The sequence below is a fragment of the Felis catus genome, chromosome B3 (genome assembly GCF_018350175.1).
Source record: "Felis catus isolate Fca126 chromosome B3, F.catus_Fca126_mat1.0, whole genome shotgun sequence".
NCBI lineage: Eukaryota > Metazoa > Chordata > Mammalia > Carnivora > Felidae > Felis > Felis catus.
The window spans coordinates 125,739,142-125,763,646 of record NC_058373.1 but is presented as its reverse complement, the minus strand read 5'-3'; the positions used below and the strand labels follow the sequence as shown (position 1 = coordinate 125,763,646).

Genomic DNA, 24,505 nt, shown 5'->3' with positions numbered 1-24,505 from the left:
TCCCTGATACAAGAGAAAAGGACAAATAGGAATTAAAGAACTCTGCTATTTTTAATTTCCTGGAAATATGTGTGATTTAATTTCCTGTGAAAGGTTGGTTGATAACCTGATAGAATCATGTGTTCTGGCAGAAGGCCAAATGGGCCTTTGCCATCTTCCTAAACCCAAACCCTAATCTTGGGACTACACCACACTCTGGCTAGAAGCATTGTATAGGGTAGGCACACACTGAGCACCCACAGTGGGGGAGGAGGAAGAGAGAGGGAAGCCGGCCAGACCTGCCAAAGACTGCCTATCCAATTGCTGGTTACGTTTCTAAGATCACTGAAGGGAGGCAACACCTATATGTGAAACTAACACACAGTGGTCCTGACTCCTAGCAAACACGGCCCCAGTTTTGCCTCTCTTCCTGCTAGGCTGATGTGAAGCCGTGTCTCCTTACTTGACAAGAAAACGACAGACAGAAAAATGCTCTAAGACTCAAGGAGGAGCAAATTCACTTTGGGCCAGAAGAATAAAAGGGGGAACAGGGTATTATTTGGCAGAGCTGCTCTTGCCTTAAACATGGAAGAGTCTTTCCGTTTCAAGTAAGGTCAGCGATAAATCTGCTCCTCCCCAACTCTCACCCCCCTGAACATCCTAGGTTTTCTTACAAGCGGGCTTGCTGTGTATTGCTTAGTATCTCCTACAATCTCAATAAGATGCTTGTTCCAGGAACAACCCAATTCTGTAGTCAATTACCAGCAGGCTGATCCCTCTTCCTAGCACACAGAAGAGAGGAAAGCTACTTGGTTGTCTAATGATATTCTTTTCGCAACTTCTTTCTGGGTATTTTCCATAATTGAATTGTCTGCAAACAAAATAAAAACTGTTGCTTCTAATAGTATGTGGCACTTCCTAGACCTTTTGAGTGAAATGTAACAAAGCACTCGAAACAAATGTTCATTAACTGTGTAGTTCTGGGGACAAGACACTCTACATTTCTTAAATGAAAGAGTGCAAGCAATCTAAAAATGTCTAAGAAATAATGAGTAACTCTTGTTCATGAGGTATTATGGAAAATAGCATTTTGGGACAAAAATTAATTTTACTTTTTAAAAAATTTTTAATGTTTATTTTTTTGAGAGAGAGAGAGACAGAGAGCGAGTGAGTGCATGAGTGGGGGAGGTGCTGAGGGAGAGGGAGACAGATTCCGAAGCAGGTTCCAGGCCCTAAGCTGTCACCACAGAGCCTGACGCAGGGCTCAAACTCCCAAACCACAAGATCATGACCTGAGCCTAAGTCAGACTGAGCCACCCAGGTGCCCCGACAAAAATTAATTTCAAGATGTTCTTTATTTCACTTAGTTAACATATGATAGAGAGAGAAAAGTTATATTTTATGTTAGCTAGAGGAAATAACTTAAATATTTTGTTAACCCAACCCCTTTTATCTATTCTATCCCATTCTGTTACCTGAGTATCTTTCTGCTCCTTGGACCAAGTCTATATCCTGAATGTATGTCGCTTTCTCATCTCTGTCTTTATGGACCTGGAAACAGTGATAAATGTAATACAAATTACAAACCTATTTTTTCCACAGTTGTTCAGCTTTTTCTTGTATATTGGGTCACACAATCACAAGTCTTGGGTCTTAAAAACTAGGCCAGAATGGTGAAAACAAATCCATGAAATCAAAGATTCTGCATTTGGTTGTGTATTTGTACCTGCCAGTTTTTTGATATCCCATTATGTTGTCCCCTGATTTCAAAAACAATACAGTGTATAGGAAATGGAGAAAAGGGGCATTGGGCCACGGGAATACTCAGATGCTCCAGACTGCTCCAGCTTTCCATTCCTACCTTTAGAATCTTGAAAAATACCCAAAGCCTATTTAATACTCCATATATGTCTGACATGCAAAAGGACCTTGAAGGTTTTGAAATTTGGATATCTAAAGCACCACACTCTGATGTCCCCCAAAGCTAACAGGAATAGTACACAAACTTTTGCCAGGGATACACTGAACATGATTCTAATCCAGGAAGGCTAGTTAGGCTAGTAATTGACAAATATGAGACGTCTATGCATTTGCTCCAATATTTGACTTATAGGCTGGTACAGTGCACCCCACAGCAGACACTTAAAGTGGGCAGTTTAAATAGCTGTCCACATGATCTAAGGAAAATAATACCGTGCCACAGATTATAGCGGGAAGGCGCCGAGGGGGAGGAAACAAAGTGCTTCACTGGAATAATCCAGACAATCTATGGAGAGAAAATCCACTAGTTGATTGCTCAGTTCGTTGATTTGGTTATTGCCATGCTACGCCCAACAAGTGGACAAGATCAACAGCAGGCGTGCAGCTAGATTCCAGGATTCAAAGGCAAATGAGTTAAGGCACTTCTTTTCCACAAGCCCAGAATCTAATGGGGATATCTATAAAAGAAATAAAGGAAGGGAAAAGGGAAGGAGATAAGGAAAGAGGAAGAAAGAAAAAGGGAGACAGAAATAGAAGGGGGAGGGAGGGAGATAGAGTCCACTTGGGTAGTTAAGGAAAGAGGAGATGATTATTTTTAAAAGGTTCTACAAAGATGTGTCAGCCTTCATTCACCCCAAAGATAAGGTGATAGAGGCATCTGAGCCATGGAACACTTGGGCAAGATATTTGCATTTTCTATTCTATGAACTAGAACTTGCTGTCTGAATCTACTTTCTAAGTAATACAAGGAAGGAAGACTGTCAAATTAATATAACATTCCTTAAAAACAGAAAATACATTTTAGGGGCACCTGGGTGGATAAGTGAGTGTCCGACTCTTGATTTTGGCTCAAGTCATGATCTCAGGGTCATGGGATCAAGCCCCACATCAGGCTCTGTGCTGAGTGTGGGGCCTGCTTAAGATTCCCTCTCTCTCTCTCTCTCTCTCTCTCTCTCTCTCTCTCTCCCCCTCTCTCCCTCTAAAAAGAAAAAGAAAGAAAATACATTTTAATAACCTAGAATATTGGTTCTCAATGTGTGAGCTCCTGACCAGCAGCACGAACACCGCCTGGCAACTTGGTAGAAATACAGATTTGTGTCTCTCAGCCATGGATTCAGAAACTCTGAGGCTGAGGCAGCAACATGTATTTGAAGATGCTTTTCAGGGAATTCTGATGCTAAAGCATGAGAACAGCAGCCCCAGAGCAAGCAACTTCAAATCATCCTGTGATATGCTTTCTCCATCTCACCAGCCGAGGTAACTAAAACGTTCCTACGCCTAATTCATAGAAATGTATTCTACTGGTGATTCCTACCATATGATCTCACTCATATGCAGAAATTAGGAAACAAAACAGATGAACATAGGGAAAGGGAAGAAAAAAAAGACAGAGAGGGAGGGAGGCAAAGCAGAAGAGACTCTTAATGATAGAGAACAAACAGGGTTGATGAAGGGAGGTGGGGGGGGATGGGCTGATGGGTGATGGGCTAAGGATACTAAGGAGGGCCCTTGTGATGAGCACTGGGTGTTATACGTAAGTGAGGAATCACTGAATTTTACTCCTGAAACGAATACTGTACTGTATATTAACTACCTAGAATTTAAATAAAAAATTGGAGGGAAAAAAAGAGAAATGTATTATACTAGTGATTCCTAAACTTCTATCCATGCATAGCATTCATACCTGCCTTGACAAAACTTTTCATTGATTCCCAGCAAAATGAGATAAATAAAATAACCAGGAGTTTTTTATGAAGCTAATTCTTTTATTCATTGGATAAATTTAAAGGCCTTTATTGTGAGATTATATTCTTCCTACCTTTTTACTGCTAAATCTTCATTCTTTTTTATGGAATAATGGTATTAAAACAACACTGACTCTTTTTTTTTTTTTCCAAATAAACTTAATTCACAAAATAGATTGCAGCCAATGTTGGTCTTCAAAATGTTGTTGTTGTTGTTTTTCATGTATTGGTCCAAAAATCCAAACATCTGTAAACCAATGAAATTTAAAGGATATGCATAGCTGTACCAGAAAAAAATGTCATGTGAGTGTATTTTTCTACCTGAAGTCAATAATGTTTTACTAAGATCTTTATCTATCTGTATTCCAAAAATGTCTAAATTAAGTTTCAGATTCATAAAACCAAGTTTCAGTGGTACATAAATTTAATAAATGTCCACCATCTCTAATGATTTTTATTCTAGGATTACCATTTTTTTTTTATTAACTGTCATTTGGAGGAGTTTTTATTTGTGAAATACACATGTAACAATATCTCCTCTGGAAATATGTGTGTGCAGGGGTATGTGGTAGCTTTTTGAGATCCCCCAAGCACCTTGCTGAGAGAATAGAAAGGGTGAGTAGAGAGAGTATCATAAATAAACTATTATTATTTATAATGTACATTCTTCATTCTCATGCACTAATGCACAATGTTATTTATTAGTGTAATCACTGTTGCAAGAATTGTTATTATTATTTCATGACATAAAACTGAAAATGGAAATTGGAAAATAGGAAGAGAAAAATACATTCTATCTTGAGGACATGTGAGATTTACTATACCTAATCTGCACATAGACAAACCCTATTTATTTCTATTACAATACCTTATTCATCAATGTATTAAATCGCCTCCTACTCCAGTAGCCATTGAAGAATTAGACCACCAGAACACAAACCTCTTTCCTTCTTGTCATCTCCCACACCCTTCCCCTCATTTCTAGTCTTATAACCTTCCTAGTCCCACATTTCAACCCATCAAGCCTCAGATAACTGCAAGGCAGAGTCGGCTACTTCTGCAGACCCAAATGGTTCAGGGGTTTCTGGGGATTAAAAAATTCTGAATGCATCAGCTCAGATGTCTCCATCCCAAATTTCAGAGTCCTCCTTCCTCCTACTCAGGGTCTGGGTCTTGACCTGGTGAGGGAAACCTGCTGGGCTGTGAATTCAACCTTCTCTGGAGATCCACAGTTCATATAATTAAATACCAAGCCATCTCTTCAACCTTCCTGCCCTCTGGCTGCAATAGTCAAGAATATACCTACAGGGGCACTTGGGTGGTTCAGTTGGTTTGGCATCTGACTTAGGCTCAGGTCATGATCTCACGGTTCATGAGTTGCAGCCCTGCATTGGGCTCTGTGCTGACAGCTCAGAGCCTGGAGCCTGCTTCGGATTCTATGTCTCCCTCTCTCTGCGCCTCCCCTGCTCACACTCTGCCTCTCTGTCTCTCTCAAAAATAAATAAACATAAAAAAAAAAAGAATATTTATACCTACCAAGGAGGACCTCTAGCCTTCACTAGTCAGTGACTTAAACTGGTCATTGATCATCCTCAGTCTTTCACCAGGGCATCAATAGCCCCCCAGCAAGAGCTATTCAAATACAAGACCTTATCATTAACACTTTCCCCAAACCCTTCCTGTGCCTGAGCTATTGAACCACCAGTGTTCTCTCTTACCCTTGGCCAAGTTCTAATGATTGCACAATTCCAGCAGGCCAAGGGCTAGCATGACTCCACGTGCCATAGGCAATGGGGCTTTCATTGTTCTCAATTTTCTCAGAGTCTGCTTCTTAGAAACATTTGTGTCTCAACTGGCTTAAGTCAGGTCCCCTACGAAACAGATGCTGAAACAGCAGATTTCCATGCAGAAAGCATACAGGGAGTGCTCTCCTGAAACATACCTGCAAGGGAGTGAGGAGCAGAAACGGGCAGAGGGAGACATTGTTGGGGGCAGGGGAGAGGGCAGAGACCTTGGCATGTCACACAGGAGCTCTGAAGTTGGGATGGCTCTTAAGAGTTGACCCACCTTTGGGGCAAGGGGACGGGGCCTTTGTACCCCCACATCAACTAGTCATGACAGTGAATGAGGCAGTTCATTTTGGGGGAGAAACTCAACTATGGGCTCTCAGCTGGCAACATTCCTGGCAGCTGGGAGAATGTGTGCCTAGTCCTGAAGGGGGCATATGAGCAGTGCATGTACCCAAGGGTCCACTTTATCCTGGGAATCAAGAACCAGGACGATGCAAATGACAAAGAGGGCCAGCACTTCCCAGCCTGGCATCTGCTGATTTCTGCAGCCTCATCTGCCACAGTGCCTCCACTCAGACTTCTTTAGCCAAACCAGTCTACCAGGGACACCAATACTCCAGGTATTACGTGAACTAAATAATTCACAAACATTACTGCCCCTTAGCCTTGGCTCAAAGCTTACCTCCTGCCTGCTTTCCCTCCTGCCTCCTCACTGATTCTCTTTTGACCCAAGCCCCGCCTTTTCCAGGAAGTCTTACTGGTGGCTTCAGCCCACACTGCCCTCCTGTGAGTTGACGGCTAACACCCTGTACTCATCATGTGAACACTGACAATACCCTGCATCCACAATTCACTATTTTTATGTGCATTTTCCCTGACCTCAACCAGACCTGAAGTTCTGCTCCTGGCTAGGATACAACCTTGTACAGTGAATGAGTATGTCTCTGAGCCTCAGTTACTCTGTTTGTGTTAAGCCTGAAACTTATTAACTTATTACTTTAGTGAATATCTGAGCACTTACTATGTGTTGAGCCTAACAACAGACTGTTTCTTCAAGAGCTGGGAGGTGACCTTGTTTAAGAAATCTTTAGCTCAGCATGTAAAAGAGTAAACCAATGGACATGCCTCAGCCTTAGGAGGAGGAGAAAACAGGTACAAGGTAAGAGAAAGGTAGATTCTGGGGAAAATGGACCTGGCGGTGAGCAAAGTCTAACCCCTGACTCCATACCCACCTTCTTCCACTGTGACTCTCTCTGAAATTCACTGCTTACACCTGATGTCCACAGTTCCTAATTTTAACCCAATTCTCCTGACTCCCCAAGGACATTCTTCTCCTCTCCAAATATAAAAAAGACTTCAGGAAAAACAGCAAAAATAAAAAATTAAAGTCAGTGGGGAGGAAAAGGTAACTTTGAGAGTTTGTCTTTAAATCTGTGCTAGTTCCTTTAGATTTTAGGGCCCCGAGGCAACGACCATTCTTTAGTCTTAACTTACTTTATGCACCCAGCTCCCCCACAGGTGTTTGTCTCCTTGGCTTTTAGAATTGTGCCCTTAGAATGAACTTCTCCAGGGCTGGGGTAAATAAACATCCCTCTTCTATGAGATCATGTCTCTTTTTCATAAAGCATCTTTGTTCTGTTCTCCTGTTGTGGCTAAATGTGTGCTTTCTCGATTTTGCAAATGGGAAGACCCTGGAGAAAGGAAGAGTGAGGAGAGAGGGGACGGGTAGGAGGTTGAACATAAAAATGCGGCAAAGCACAAATCTTAGCACAGCCCTGTCCAAACGTCTGCCAGAGGCTCCTCTGGAAAGAAGTACATACTTCCAAGATGCAGACTTTCAATCCCCACATGAGGGAATAAGGTCAGCCAAATCTGCCCACTTCAGGCTAAAGACCTGTATCTAAGAGGCAGTCACTATAACCCTCACCTGTTCCCAAGTCTCCATGGACCTGTGTCCTCCCTGCATCACTTCATCACTGAGCCACTCCTTCCTGGGGTCTTGAAGTAAACCCCTCTAGGTGAGACCACAACAACTACATACAGTGCCCTATCTTCATTCCTGACTGCTCTACCCCCAACTCTTTTACTGTCCAGCAGTGCCTGGCCCGTGGTCCCTCGCTTCTGGACCAGGAGCACTCCAGGGTCTAGCTCCGGCTTTGTTCCTGAACACTGTCTTCTTTGCAGTCCAAGAATGTTCAGGTCTCCTCCATGTACACATTACCAATAACAGCTATTGACCACTGAGGCTTCTAGAATTAGACAATGTGCTCATCAGCAGATGAACCAAGGAGAGAAGAAAAGATAGCAAGGCTTCTTGATAACATGGAGTGGCCATTTCACCACAAGGACACACAGGTTGCTGGAATTACATCATCCTGATGAATGGCGCATGTGCTCCGCCAGGAAGGTTTCAGGGTCAACTCCTTTTCCCCAATCTAGGTTCTGAACTTCCGTGCTTCTCCGTAAGCTAGTCCTTCCATTCAAACTTCCCTGTTAGCCAAAGTAGAGGTATGAGCCTAAGCAAGCCTTCACTTCTCTGAGTCTCAGTGTCTTTACCTAGAAAGTGAGGATAGTGAATCAGCTCCTCTCTGTGGTCCCTCCAGCTCTTTGTGCATGAGATTAACATATGGGCCTCATACACATGCTTCTCTTTACAGTTTCAGGGTCATCAACTAGAACATCCAAACTCTCCCTCTGAATAAAGTTTCGTTCATGTTTTTCTGTGTTTGTTTGTTTGTTTATTTATTTATTTATTTATTTATTTATTTATGAGAGAGAGAGAGAGAGAGAGAGAGAGAGAGAGAGAGAGAGAGAGGCAGAGAAAGAGGGAAAGAGAGAATCCCAAGCAGGCTCTGTGCTAACAGCAGGGCTCAATCTCTCAAACTGTAAGATCATGACCTGAAATGAAATCAAGAGTTGGATGCTTAACCAACTGAGCCACCCAGGTGCCCCTAAAGTTTAATTCATGTTTAATTCTGCGGTGGACTCCCTGTACAGGTTGGTAACTGGTCCAATTGGAAATAAAGACAGCACCTTTCAAGTAACAGCTAATCGGTGGTCACTCTAGAGAAGAGGAAGAGGTTTGCCCTGTTCATCAACGTGCTTCAATAATAATGACCTCCACTAAATCATTCATGGTGCTTTACACACACGTCATCTGAATCAAACCCAACAAAGTCAGCTTTAGTCTCTCCACTTCCTGGAGAAGGAAACTGTGGGTGGAGAAGCAGGACTTTGACATTAACCTTCATGCTCTTTTGACTCTGCCATGCCTGCCTGTGTAGAGCAACGAGTAAAGAATCAGACCAGCATGGTTAGGACATTATGGACATAGCTACTTTTTAGCCATAGTAGCTTTGTGTTTTACCTACTGTTTAGGCATCATATCCTCTTCCTATTAATATAACAAAATCTGCTCTTATTTTTTGTATAAAATTTTTATTGTTTCACTGGTTTTCATTGATGTATTTCCCTCTGTGTCGAATGCTTAATAAGTAGAATAAAATCCCATTACAAAGTCAATGAAAAAATTAACACCTATAAGTATTCCCAGACTTTACAAGGTGTTATGCTTCAAGGGGAAAATTGAGTCATGGCATATTTAAGTATATGCAATGATGAATAGGTCTGACTGTTCTCTTGAAATTTCTTTAATTCTGCTAGTCTCTCAAAAGAGACTCCCAGTACCCAGACACTGTCACTTTTCTCCTAGACCACCCAAGAGTGGCCGTGTACCACACCAGCCTGTCACCCTGCAGCTTATTATGACAGATCCCACAACCCATTCGGGCCAGCCAGTCCTTCTATCAACCTGTCCCTAAATATATTAGGCAGTCCATAAATGAGGCCCACATGATTTCTATTCAGTTGACATGAAGCAGATATTCCCAACTTATCCTTTTTATTTTTCTCTGTACAAGTCTTTAAAAACTAAACAAATTCAGAAAAGTACAAAGCAAAAACATAACAATCACCCAATTTCCACCAACCTAGAGTTGGCCACTATTAATGCATTGTGTTGACTTCCAGGCTTCTCCTAGGTTTTTTTAATTTAAAAAAAACACTCATTTTCGGAAAAATGCTACAAACCTACCATAAAAATGTAACGAATGTAGGGGCGCCTGGGTGGCTCAGTTGCTTGTGTCCAACTTTGGCTCAGGTCATGATCTCACGGTCTATGGGTTCAAGCCCCGCATCGGGTTCTGTGCTGACAGCTCAGAGCCTGGAGCCTGCCTCGGATTCTGTGTCTCCCTCTCTCTCTCTCTGCCCCTCCCCCACTCACCCTCTGTCTCTCTCTCTCAAAAATTAAATAAATAAATAAATAAATAAATAAATAAATAAATAAATGTATGTAAAAAGAATGTGGAAAAAGAATGTAGAAACAAATATTGTATAACAAAGAATGTAGAAAACATAAAGCCAAAGTTTGAAATAAAATCAAAATCCCACAGCCAGGAATAACTGTTCATATTAAGTTAAAATGATCACACATGTCGGGGTGCCTGGGTGGCTCAGTTGGTTGGGTGTCTGACTCTTGATTTAGGCTCAGGTCATGATCTCACATTTCGAGAGTTCAAACCTTGAGTCATGCTCCGAGCTGACAGGGCAGAGCCTGCTTGGGATTCTCTCTCTCCCCCTCTCTCTGCCCTCCCCCACTCATGTTCTCTCTCTCTCAAAATAAATAAACTTTAAAAAAATCTGAAGATTGCAGGATTTTTTTGAGCTACTTATTTTAAGTTTCTCTTCACTCCCTGCTATTTGCTATGAGAGATGAAGACTTTCATATTCTCACATATCTTCCTATCCTCTCCCCTCTTCCTGATATTTGCTAGTTACATTATAGTTTCTACACTGTCTATGTTAACAACACTCACATTTTGTTCTTTACACATAATTCTCATAGCTGTTTAACATGAATTCTACATTTATATGAGTTTAGTGTTCAACACAGTATTTTCTAGGGTTTCTACATTCCTGCATTCTGCATTTTGATTCACACATTAAGTGGCTGGCTTTAACTGCATGTAGTTTTTTTCCCCAAGAAGCTCATACAGGTACTGAATTCTTTAAATTCTTCTGTTTCCCTGTCAGAATGGCTAAAATTAACAACACAGGAAACAACAGATGGTGGTGAGGATGGGGAGAAAGAGGAACCCTCTTAACACTGTTTGTAGGAATGAAAACTGGTGCAATCACTCTGGAAAACAGAATGGAGATTCCTCAAAAAGCTAAAAATAGAACTACCCAATGATCCAGCAATTGCACTACTAGGTATTTATCCAACGGATACAAAAATACAGATTCAAAGGGGCACATGCACCCCAATGTTTATAGCAGCACTATCAACAATAGCCAAATGATGGAAGGAACCCAAGTGTCCATTGACTGATAAATGGATAAAAAAGATGTGGTATGTGTATATATATATATATATACATATATATATGTATATATACATATATATATACATATATATATGTATATATATATATATAATGATATATATATATGTGTGTGTGTGTAGTATATATATATACATATATATATGTATATATATATAATGATATATATATGTGTGTGTGTGTGTAGTATATATATATACATATATATATATCACATCTTTTTTATCCATTTCTTCTATTTTATCACACAGACACACACACACACACACACACACACACACACACACATATATATATAATGGAATAGTACTCAGCCATCAAAAAGAATGAAATCTTACCATTTGTAATGACATGGATGGAACTAGAGTAGATTATGCTAAGCGACATGTCAGTCAGAAAAAGAAAAATAAAAGACCATAAGATTTCACTCATATGTGGAATTCGAAAAACAAAACAAATGAACATATGAGAAGTAGGGTGCAGAGAGGAAGGGAAACAAACCATAAGAGACTGTTAATGATAGAGAAGAAACAGAGGGTTGATGGAGGGAGGTGGGTGGGGGATGGACCAAATGGGTGATGGGTATTAAGGAGGGCATTTGTTATGATGAACACTGGGTATTATATGTAAGCGATGAATCACTAAATTCTACTCCTGAAACCAGTATTACACTATATGTTAACTAACTAAAATTTAAATAAAAATTTGGAAAAATAAATAAATGAAATAAAATAAATTCTTCTGTGTTTCAAATTCCCTTTACACCTGAACATCATCTTAGACAGGTAAGAGGGTTCACAGTCAAACGTTTCCCTAGGAATATTTTAAAGCTCTAGTTCCATTGTCTTCTGCCATTAAAAACTGTGGGAAAACCTAAGACCAGCCTAGTTTTTTTTTCTCCTTGTGAAGGACTTGCCTTTTCTCCCTAGATTCCTAAAGAATTGTTTCTTATTATTGAGTTTTAGCTTCTTAACTAAAATGTCTTAGTGTTGAGCTTTATTCTTCTAATTTTTCTAGAACATAGTATGCCCTTTGGATTTGTATACTCAGTGTTATCTTTAATTGAGAAAACAGGTTCTTCATTATTTCCCTGAATATTTCTTTAGAGCCACCCAATACTTTTATGTTGATTTGTTTTCTTGCATTTTCCATCTATTAGTTTCAATTTGATTGCTTTAATTCTTACCCTTTTAATTACACTTACCTAGATTGCCTCAAGTCTTTCTTCTATATTAATAATTCAAATTTCAGCAATGTTTAAATGTTGTTCTTTGCTATTCCCAGTTATTAGTTCCATAGTGATATCATTTAGTTCTTGAACTGAATTCCACAGGTTTCCATAACTCCTTGATTGCATGCTATTGTTTTACTATGTTTGAGTTACCAATTTATTATATTTGTTCTCTTCTAAAGTCAAATTGTTCTATAACATAGATTGCAAAGCATTTTCTTCTGTTCCTTATGTTTTTTTCTAAAACAGAATCTGTGTAATATACTTCTTGCTTATTGACTTTGGTTTGTAGTTTGTTGTGTCTTCTGCTGTAGAAGGTTTGCATTCCTGCCATGCCATTTATATTTTGTTCATGCTCGACAGCCCTGAATGGACTTTCTAGCTGGTCTGTTGTAGTGGGCTGACTTCTTGGCACTCTTCCCACTGTAGCTGAGACAAGTTTAGTTTCCTGTCCAAAACACAGATGGGAGAGCTCACCTGAATCGGTGGGTAGAGCATCTTTGGTTAGAAAACTTAATCCTGCTCTCTTCCACCATCTTGATATCTGTACTGTCCAAAGGGCCACCCTTTGGCAATGTGTGTATCTTGTTCCCATTGCTAGATGACCATGCATGTCAGTGGGTTTCTCTAGTTCCATGCCTAACCAAGGAGCTACCTACCCCTATGCCCCTTTCTTTCAGGATTCATTTCATTCCCACTATTTCTCAGTCCCATGAAGAAAAATAGAAGGTCGGTTTACTCAGTTTCCCTCTTTTCAAATTAGGATTATTCATGAGATTTCTCAGAATGTTATTGCCTCTGGCTTATCCAGTCTGGCTTCTGGAGAGTCCAGGGCAGCCTGGGATTCTACTCTGTTCCAGCATCTTCTCAGTGTCTTCACAGTGGCTAGTTTCTTTAACCTTATTGATATATACTATGTCTCTTTCCTCCTTTGGTTACTGTATTTTTGTTTGTTTTTGCTTTTACAGTTTTTCCTTATTTCATTGGGTTTTGGGGAAAAGATGCATTGTGAGTCTACCATGTTAACCCAAAACATGCAAATTTCTCTAGACATTGTTAAATTGTACAACATACTCCCACATGCACCCAGGGTTGTGAGAAGTTTCTGGCATGCTAGCTGTACCTGTTTCCTTTCTGTCCTACTCAAGAATGCATATAAGGAAAGGAAATGAGGGCCACCCACTCATTCAGTAACTACTACTCTGTGAGCAACTACTCTATGGTACACACTGTGCCAGATGCTAAAATATATCAATGAGGAGAACAGAACACAGTCTGAACCACCATGGAGCTGAGATCCTCGTGAAGCAGGCAAACATTAATCAAAGAATCACACAAAGTTAAAATTATTTTACGTTTGTAAGATGAAAAGAACACTGTGGATGGATTGGTGGTCACAGTGGTCCACAGTGGACCACCCTGGTGGTCACAGTGGATGTGTTTAATGCCACTTAACTATATGCTTAAAAATGGCTAAGATGGGGGTGCCTGGGTGGCACAGTCAGTTGAGCATCCAACTCTTAATTTCAGCTCAGGCCATGATCCCAGGGTCGTGAGATCCAGCCCCATGTCAGGCTCCATGCTGAGCATAGAGCCTATTTAAGGATATTCTCTCTCTCTCTCTCTCTCTCTCTCTCTCTCTCTCTCTCTCTCTTCCCCTCTTCTCTCTCTATCTCTCAAATAAAATAAATAAATAAATAATAAGTGGTTAAGATGGCAAATTTTGTTATGTGTACTTTACCACAATTATTAAAAATGAGAGTAAGTGTTATGAGAGGCAGAAAAACAGTGCTATGAAAGCAGAGAAGAGGGTAGGTCAGGAGACCCTTCCCTGAGGAAGAAATGATCAAACTGAAATCCAAATGAACAATGGGATGGAAGTTATTATAGGGATAACCTTGAAACCACTCCAATTTATAAAAAAGATAAATCATTCACAAATGTTGGTACTTTATTATTGGTATGGCAGGATAATATATTTGAAATATTAACCAATATTTTTTCTCTGTATCCCTTTTCACCTTTCTATCCTTCTCCTCCTGCCCACCCCCAAGCATCTAGGTTAGCCTGGACTTGTTTTGTGGGGAAGAGGGAGGCAGAGAGACACAACAAGGAGAAAATCAAACAGGCTTCAAGATTCATCCCAGATTTTGGTTTTCCCAAAAGACCAGACATTAGGTGAAACAAAGAGAATTTGGGGTACAGGTTTTTTCTTTTAATTTTATTTTTTTAATTTACATCCAAATTAGTTAGCATATAGTGCAACAATGATTTCAAGAGTAGATTCCTTAATGTGGGGTACAGGTTTTTAGAGATAAATCATGAATAAAAGAGCAAGGCTCCCTCCCACTCCTAAATTTGGAAGAATTTCCCAAGCTTGAGGTAGAAAGCCTCAGGGGAAGCAATGAGATCATAGAAGCTGAGGATGCAGAGAAAGGGGGGCCTACTTTGGGCCAATCCCAGGGAGGCATTGAAGCCCCCAGGCAGGCTTGAGATGAGGCATCAGAGAGCAGGGAAGAGGCTCCCCATTCTTAGGGAAAAACTCTGGGAGGCAGCAAGATTCAGAGAAGGAAGAGATGCCTGGTGTTTCTGGGACAACTAGACAGGGCCACAGCAGCCCCACAGAGTGGGACAAGGCAATCTCTCTGCCCCTAAAGGCACAGGAAGTAGGTGAATGAGCTAATGAATCTGAAACTTACAGGAGAGAGGATGGATGTCTCCTTGGTAACCTGAGTGAACTGATAACCAGGGACCAGATGAGTAACGGACTTCTCAACAGGTGTCCACGGCCCAGATGACATCCAGGGCTTACAAGATTGCCTCTGTGGACACACCAGTGTCTTCACGTCACCCTCTGCCCCCGGCCGCACCACCAACCCCAGAATTAGACACACAAAACAACTAAAGGAAGTTTCTGTCATCCTACCAGAAGGAGGGAACAAAATGAAATGAGAGTGACTCAGGAGGATGAAGCGAGCTACAGTTTGGGCTGCCTGATTTCCAGGCTGAGATCCACAGGAACAGCAAATGTTCCCTTATTTACTCCTTACAGTTCCCAGTTTACACCCGTGTGTCATGGCATGAAGATTTAGAATCACTAATGCAAATGTTCGCGGCTGGGACGTTACATTAGTCAAGTCCAGGACATCAGCCATGAGCGAGGGCCAGCACTGGGCCACTCCAACAAAGGGATCTGAGAAAGTCAGTTACAAGCCCTGATGCAAGAACCAATCACCCTGCCCTATTGTTTCACACACTGACTGCTTCTTTCTTGTCACTTTCCATTTAGGAATTTGATAAATCTGATCTATTGCTTAATGATAGTGATAATGACTTCATTTGAGGTTTTTTAATCTCCTGCTGAATAGTAAGCACTGAAAACAGCACCTGGTACCTAGTAGGTCCACAAAAAATATATGGTAAATGAAAGACTGCACCTTCGAATGCAGTCTTCGATCTAGAATGTCTCAAAGTAAAGAATTTATACGAATCTCAAATGGCAGCCAGGAGGCCTAAGTTTAACAGCTTGACCAATTCCATGAAATTCTGGATTTAGCCAAAGACAGCCTGATGCTGTTAGATAACTTGGCCTAATTTTTAAGACTCAACAATTCAGATCCAGCTGAGTCCTCATTGCAAGAATATTCTCAACATCTGGAATGCAGAATACTTAATTGATCATTCCTATCAATACCCAGTTGACTAGAAGCCTGGAGGTTAGAACCTGCCACTTTTAAAATATTATACTAAGCTATTTAGGCCTTTAAATGTTGCGTTAAACTCACAATATGGGAGTAACACTGTGTTGAGTGCTGAGAGCCATCTGTGTGGGGAGAAAGCTGTGTTCCAAATAGTGTGGTTATGCCTCCCTCTCGTGGTGAAATGCCATAGCATCTGAAACATTTCTGGGAAAACCTTCCTACATGGCTAGCTAGTACTGCCAGTAATAAATGTGTGCTGACCATAAATGTGTGCTGACCATCTTCTGTGACTTTGTAAATGTTACAGATGTTTTTTACTTTATATTTAATTTCTGTAACAACCCAACTTTCACGGATAGTACGAATATCCCCATATTACAGATGCAAAAAGTGAGGCTCAGATAAAGTTGGTATGCCCCAATTCACTCTAGAGGTCATAAGAGTGTATCCAGATCCAGGTGAGTCCAATTCCAAAGCCCATACTCTCTCCTATATTATTATTATCAATAATAATTTGTTCAAAGTTTTATCTCTGGTGTCTTACATGTAGTGGATACTCACTAAATGTTTGTTCCATGGATAAATGACGGAAGTAGCAGTTGCAACTTTGCAACAGAGTATATATCACCTGTCAAGTGCCTGCCATGCACACATATCATTTGATTGTGCAGGGAAAAGTTAAGACTTGTTCTGATATAGTTTTCAGGTCATTATTGAAAAGCATTTAAGTACTGTCTTTATACAGATATATGCATTCATCACATAATAAGTATTAAGAACCTACTATGTGCTAAACATGGTTCTGGCTGTGGCAAGGCTTCAACAATTTGAGTGATGTCCCTAAAGGCTCGTAGCCATTGTGCTGCCTTTCCCTTCAATTCTCTAAGAGCTGAAACTGGACTGCAGTCCTGCATCTATTTGCTGTGTGGTGTTTTGGAGCATGGGTCTTGATTATTAGCATTCTAGATTATCTAAATTACTTAATAGTAGTATGTAATAGCTTTAAAAGAAAAAAAAAGAAGAGGGTGGAGACTGTGTGTTATGCTTTTGAACTGCACTCATCAAAACAGCCCTGGCAACACTGTCAGTATTTGTAAATCTGACCCTCCCACAGTTTTTGTAACTGTTAAGGGAGCCCAGTTAGGAATGGTAAAATGTAGGATTAAAGCATTAAGACCCCAAAGCTACCACCTGTTTCCCACCTTAATGAGCCACTCCACAACGAAGTATTCAGGAAACATGAGCAGCAAATGGGAAATTTGAGGCAAGAGCAATCTGAGTATCTATCCAATATATATTCCATTCAATTCAAAAACGAAAATATTTAAGTGTATGTTATTGAACCAGCAAGAAATGCAAGTCATTAAATTCCTATTTGTAAAACAACAAAGAAACCAAATAATCACTAAGATCCCTTTCATCTCCAGAATATTCTGATTGAAATTAGATGAAAATTGCCTTTCTGTTTTCTTTTCCCTGAGATCAGAGAATCCATGCTAAACATACCCCACCATGTTCCAAAATCTCAATCTCTTTGTTACTGCCAATGTATTCATTCAATCAAAAAAGATCTGTTGAATAATGCTGTGTGCACTAGCCTAATATAGCTTTGGGGGTGGGTTTGAAATGGAAGGAGAGCTGACATCATTACTTTATATTCTCCCTTCAGCCATCAGCTCTTTGACATCCTGGATGTTTCTTTCTCTCTTACAGTAGGTAAGCACCTTTCCAAAAGGCCTCCTAAAAAGTTAGAGAGGGGGAGAGAGCCAAACCATAAGGGACTCTTAAAAACTGAGAATAAACTAAGGTTTGATGGGGGATTGGAGGGAGGGGAGGGTGGGTGATGGGCATTGAGGAGGGAACCTGTTGGGATGAGCACTGGGTGTTGTATGGAAACCAATGTGACAATAAATTTCATATTAAAAACAAACAAAAGGCCTCCAAAGTATGGCAGAGAGGGACAGAGAAGGAGGCGTTGGTGGGGAGTTAAACCCTAAAGGTGTTCTCCAGTAAAAAGTGGCCATGAGAAGGAGACAGGCAGGGAGGTCAGTCTTGTAGACTTAGTTGATCAACTGCAGGATGCACTGACCTTCCCCTTCTCAATTCTGATGTCTGAGTCTCCAAAGCTGAATCCTCCCATCCCCAGGTGTCACGGGCCTACATATAAGCTCTCTTCCTCAGAAATTGCTAAGGAAAGAATATTGCACAAAAGCCTCTGCTGTCCTCCTAGCCAGCTGGCCACAGCAGGCAGCCAGAGGCCAAGTAGTGGCGGTGGGAAGCTCATCCATGCAGAAACCGTTCACTTAGGACTCACTGATGGCCCTAGGGGCTCTCCCAAGTCTTCCTGGTGGCTGTCAGGGAAGCCAGAGATTCCCACAAGACTCATGCATGGGGACAAGTGGACTGAGGGACTTGAAGACAGCCTCAGGAGAGCCAGCTTGTCATTCATACCCCACAGACATAGACTTCCCATATTCCAGTCTTATCACAGCACACCTTCAGATTACTGGAATCCTAGTCAACTGCTAGCTAGGTGTTGTAATCTTTAGCAAAACTCTGACCTCTCTGGGTCTATTATCTTTCCTAAAATGACAGGGTAGGATTAGATAATATCAAAGGGCCAATCTAGCCCTAAACTTCACTTTTAAAGGAGTAAAAGTCAACTGCCATCCTAGGTAACCCCATAGTCTTCAAAACCGATGGCTTTGGAAGCTGCAAATTTGCGAGCTCAGTTCCACCTTCCCACCGACTTGCCCACCAAATTGCACAAGACGTGTAATTTGCTAGATTGCTACCTACATTTTTCAAGGCCACTGTGTCCCTAAGGTTGGATTTATTACATTTCCTACTAGAGTCCTACTAAACTGGACTCTAAAGTAAAACTAGGTAAATAAATAAGGAATGACTGGGATGCCCATTGTGAACAGAAGGGCTTACTTACCTGCTGCCTGAACTCCACAGTGCTTGCCTTATTTGGGTCATTTGGTTGTGTGTCAAGATGCCCTCCTAAAGTAAACCCTGCTGACTATTTGCTTAAAACTCCACATAACCTTGAACCTGAACCATTGTTTCTTAGGCTTCAAACACATAAAATGCTTTTCTGTGGGCCTAACTGGCAGTTTTTGTTTACATTCCTTCTAACAATGGCTTTTTACTCAACTCCCATTTGAGTACAACAAGCTGTTAGTTTGTTGCACTGACAGTAAGCCTCCAGGGGCACAGCTGGATCCCAGCTTCACTTCTACAGGTAACAGCATTTCTGGGTTTGTTTGGTTTTTTTTTGCCTCTTATCTGTAAGCCAGGCAAGGCCTCTCCCATCTCCCCTCACCTCCTCCCTCTAATTTACCTTCCCCAAATGCGGCTGCAGTCTCACTATAAGCATTAAAGTGGCTTTCTTTGCTTACTTTCAATCAATATATAAAGTTTCTACTCTCTGAACATTCTTTCTGAGTTCCCCAGGTTTATTGCTATCCATTCTCTTCTTATGTCTCCCAGTCCATAGCCCCTGGCAACCTTCCACAATCATACAATCTCACTAACTCTCAAGATATCCTTTCAAAAGGAGTGAAAAACTGGGGTCTCTCTTTTCAGCCAGAGATTCTAGGGTGCCTACAGCCTCGAGACTCTGAAATGTTGGGTGATTTTCCCCCTAAATATCCATCTCTGTCACTCCCAGCCCAACATTCTAAGAGGGGCCTCCTTTGCTTGCTGAGAAGCACCCCTATTTACTACACCCATGTAGGTGCAGGCCTATGCACACACTGTCCATTATCTCCCAGCCCCTGCCCTGTTGTTTGGCCAGAGCCCTATGTGCTCTCTCTTGCAATTCCACTCCCAGCATGCCACATGGCAATTGTTTGCATTAAAAGAGATTGAGGTTAATTTTTTTAATCCCTGGAAATGTTTACAATACCTCCTGAAAGAAGTGGGGAATGGGTGATTGTGAGTAGTGCTTATATCCTGTAAGGACATCGTCCAACTGTAAAAACTAAGGCATCTCTCTTGGAATGAGTCATAAGTGTCAGCAATGAGCAAAGTTGTCAGAATAGTTTGTTACCAGTAATAATGCCAATGTTTTATCTCTGATTCCTGTGTCTTATTTCTTAATTGACTCTGAACCTAGAGAAGGAAGAAGGTGAGATTCATTATCTTCCTCAAACCTCATCAAGGAAAACAAATATTAAACAGATAATATATAAATTAAAAGTTAACTGCAGACTGGGATACGTGCCATGGAGTATAACCAAGTGAGTGAGAAAAGTCTCAGTCCTCCTGGGTTTCTCCTCTACTCTCACTGAGCCACCACACTTACTACACTTCTGACACCAGGTGGAGGGGGGAGGTCCCCACACCAAGCATTTCTGTGACCCCAGCTGCGTGTTCTACAATTAACTCAGTAATGACACTGTCTACCCAGAGATAGTGTCAGATCCCTCAGGTGAAGGGCTCTGTCCCACAAGAATGCCCCTCCGCCCCCCTTCAGATGCCAGCTGAAAGTCCAGGCTGTCCCCTGGCTTCTAAGCCATCAGCTATAAACCAGGTCCCCACCACAGCCTCCTCCGGTTCGAGTGAGGCACATTAACAAATACAGAATCAAACTAGACACCAAAGTGGCCAGGGAGGAAGCTTTCCACTGGCAATACTGAGGGTCATGCTCGTGTTCCTCCAAACGGTCACACCCGCCCCTAGCATTTCGGGGGCTCAGGCTGTGAGTACAAAGGGAGGTCTATAGGCCACACCTCTAACAAACTAAAAGTTCTAAATTAAGCAAAATATGTTCTACCCTCCTGTCAAAACAAATACACAGCAGTTGTGGCTTTTGTGTAAGGTTATGGGTTTTGTGAGGAAGACCAGAGGTGAAGGACCCTCTTCATCACGTCGTTATCAAGGGTGCATGCAGTCAATACAACTCATCACTGTTGATATTGACCTTGATCACTTGGCTGAGGCAGTGTTCATCAGCTTTCTCTAAAATAAAGTTCTCTTTTTCCCCCTTTCCATGCTGTACTCTTAGGAAAGACATCACCCTACACAGTCCTGTTCCATCACTTTCGAATCTCAGTGAGGAAGACCCTGTGTCTTTTTTTCCTTCACCTCTGGTCTTCCTCACAAAACCCATAACCATACACAAAAGCCACAACTGCAAGTGGACAAATATCAGACAGCTGAATTTAATTATTATTGCACATGCCTGGGTGTTCTGTTACCGGTCAAGTTTGGATGAGTCATAAAGTACAGACACATGTAATTTACAAATTACACACGAATTCCGAAATATTTATTTTTCTTGCCTTAATTTCAGCAATGCCTCTAATTATGTTGTTTAATCATATTTTCCACAAAATTTCTGTTCTATTGATGGTAGTGCCAAATTATGTGATTTTTCTTGAGTCACTGAAGTTCTTACATGATTTTCTAATTCCAATTTTGGGAAGATATTCTGCTGAGGCTATAACAATTTGAATTGCTATGAAATCTTTAAAGCCTTTTTGATTAATATTTTCTATTTTTTTAATGTGCCTTGTACCACAAATAATAAATTGCTTATGGAACAACTCTGAAAAACACAGCAACCACTGGAGACACAGGGTCTTCCTCACTGAGATTCGAAAGTGATGGAACAGGACTGTGTAGGGTGATGTCTTTCCTAAGAGTACAGCATGGAAAGGGGGAAAAAGAGAACTTTATTTTAGAGAAAGCTTATGAACACTGCCTCAGCCAAGTGACCAAGGTCAATATCAACAGTGATGAGTTGTATTGACTGCACGTACCCTTGATACGACGTGATGAAGAGGGTCCTTCACCTCTGGTCTTCCTCACAAAACCCATAACCTCAGTCTAGTCAAGTTCCAGTTGAGAGACATTCGACAAAATACTCTGCCAGTATTCCTCAAAATTGTCAATCTCATCAAAAGCAAAGAAGACCTGAGAAACTGTCACAGGTCAAAGGTCCCTAAGGAGACATGATTCAATGTAATGAGGTACCCTGAGTGGGATCCTAGAACAGGAAAAGGACATTAGGTGTAAAAAAAAATAAAATAAAAAACCAAAAACAAAAAAACTAGGGAAAGCTGAATAAAGTATGGACTTCAGTTAATAATAGTTTCTCAATACTGCCTCATTTGTTGTGACAAATGTCCCTTAGGAATGTAAGATGTTACTACTAGGAGAAACTGGGTATGGAATATATAGGAACTCTCTATATATATTTTTTTAATGTGATAGAATATGTCAGAAGGACAAAATGACCTCAGATGAGGGCTCCTAGCAGGAAAGGAGAAGCTAAGAAGACACTCACCATAGAGAAGATGGTGGTGCAATCATCCCAGGGCCCAGACTGTCCTAGGAGAGACCTGTCTGGGCACAGTAGGCAGTGATTCATCTTGCTTCAGCCATCCTGACGTCTTGGACACACTTTGCAGGAAGTAGCCATGTTTATGTCACCAACAGCCATCCATAAGCCTGGGAACCTCAGGCCATTTTTGCTCTGAGCCACTTTGACTGAATCAGACTGAGTGAAGGAGCTTCCTCCCTCCCACCCAGAGCGGGAGCCATATCAAGCAACGACCACAAGGGGGAGCATGAGGCCACAAAGAGCCCCAGGAGGAGCCCTGGAAGGGGGTGTGGAAAGCAGCCGGCCACAAGGAGAACCTCTTTCGATTTTTCAGGTCAGGGTAAGGATTGTGACTGAGGACATACTAGATGTGATCATCCATCGTCACAGCAGCAAATAAACTGCATTGCAACTCATTTTATTTTCTGAACTCTTGTGCCAGCCCCTTCACTAATAGCAGACGGTCCTTCAGGGAAAGTTTACATCACAAAGTAGCATCCAGTGGGAAGAGAGGCAGTGTTCCTGGTTGCTCATCTCCTCCACTGTTCTCCCCGCCCGGCAATGGCTCTGAACTCCCCCTTCTGACCTGGCCCACAGGTTGGCCCTGTGACACAGAAGATTCTGTGAGACATCAGCCATGTATTTTATGGCTGTCCACCTGCTCTGTTCCCGGCAACCAGCCTGCTGATTGTCATATTCCACCTTCCCTATCCCCAGGTACATGAGAGCATTCAGATCCCGTCTGCACCCCCAACCACATTCTGGACCCTCCTGTGAATAGATGGGCCAGGTCCCCATTTTCACTGCTTCTCCATGCCTAGTGGTATGAGGAGAATCTATGGGGTTTGTGACCTCCCAGAATTCATATATTAAACCCTCCCCACCTATGTGATGGCATTAGAAGGTGGGGCCATTAGGATGTGATTAGGTTTGGATGAGGTCAGGAGGATAGAGCCCTGATAAAGGGGATTGGCACCTCATAAGAGTCTTTCTCCCTCTCTGTGCTCCACCATGCATGGATCTGATGAGAAGGCAACAGGCAGTCTGCAACTAGGAAGAGAGAACCCAACTGTGCTGGCCCCCTGATCTCAGACTTCCAGCCTCCAGAACTGTGAGCAATAATCAATTTCTATTGTTGATGAGTCTCCCAGTTTATGGTATTTTGTTATGGCAGCCCAGACAGACTAAGACAGTATCTCAAAAGATCTAGACAGAAAACGAGGCACAAAATGTCTTTATTTGAAACCCTCCAATTCAAGGAAGGAATTTTTCTCCTGTCCTGGACATTCCTCATGACCACCTGCAGCCCATCCACACAAAGACACACCCAACCCCACCACGGGTCTGTGTGGGGAGAGGCAGGGTGGGGTCACACAGAACACTCCTCCTCTCCTCAGGCCAGCTCATCGGCTCTGCTGCGGCAGATAGGGGCTCCTTTTACCTGTCTCTTCCTTCCTATTCCTGGAACAGGAAAGTAAATTCTTTTCTCTGTGCCACATCAAAATCCATCCTGCCTTACATTAGAGTGATATAAATCATGAACTTGGCATCTTTGTCTCACCCTATAAATTGTACCCACAACTCTGGATGCTCTTTCCTTTAGCTATCAAATGAAGAGGGAGGACAGCTATTCTTGGCAGGTGAAAAGACAGTGCCTCAATTAATACTTTAAAAGACTTTCCCACCACATTGGTTTTCAAGAAAAGAATGCTAGAAAAAGAAAATGGCTTTAGGCTAATGAGGGCAGGTAAGGGCTTAGAGTCACTGTACTTTAAACATTTAAGAAGCTGCCCTTATTTTTTACTTTACATGCTAAAGTCACTCATTCCTGGTTATGTGGACATGACAGGGTTGAATCCTGCTTTGCCAAATCTTGACCTGGGTTGGGGACTGCCATGCGACATCAGGAAGCAGGGTGGGTGGCCATGGAATTGAAGACTGTTTGAAGGCAGCCAGCAGAGGCTCATACATATCCTGTGGGGAGGGGCAAAACTCAGGAGAGATCCAAGCAGCCACCCATCTGCAGGGTGCGTTCACTTCAAGTGTGTCATGGGCTTGTGTGTATCTGAGTCCAAAGTAGAGAGACTTGTATTGCTTAGTGTGCCCAAGTCTACAACTCTCGTGGAAAATAAGTTAGCAATTCATCTTAAAACAATACATATCCTGGAGGACCCAAGATGGCAGAACAGCATGGAAGGTTTTTTTGCATCTCACATCGATGAAATACAGCCAGATCAACACTAAACCATCCTACACAACTAGAAAACTGATTTGAGGATCAACACAACAATCTGCACACCCTGAACCACAGAACTCAGCAGGTACTATGGGCACAGAGAGGTG

General features: G+C 41.7%; 1 long non-coding RNA gene across 1 annotated transcript in view; it reads right to left on the bottom strand.

The window, feature by feature from the left end:
- The window catches only part of LOC111561005, a 57,683-nt gene that overhangs the window by 6,906 nt on the left and 26,272 nt on the right, over positions 1–24,505 (bottom strand). Inside the window, exon 3 of the long non-coding RNA XR_002743377.2 lies at positions 1,455–1,530. This is a non-coding gene — a long non-coding RNA (uncharacterized LOC111561005). The remainder of the gene's footprint in view (positions 1–1,454; positions 1,531–24,505) is intronic.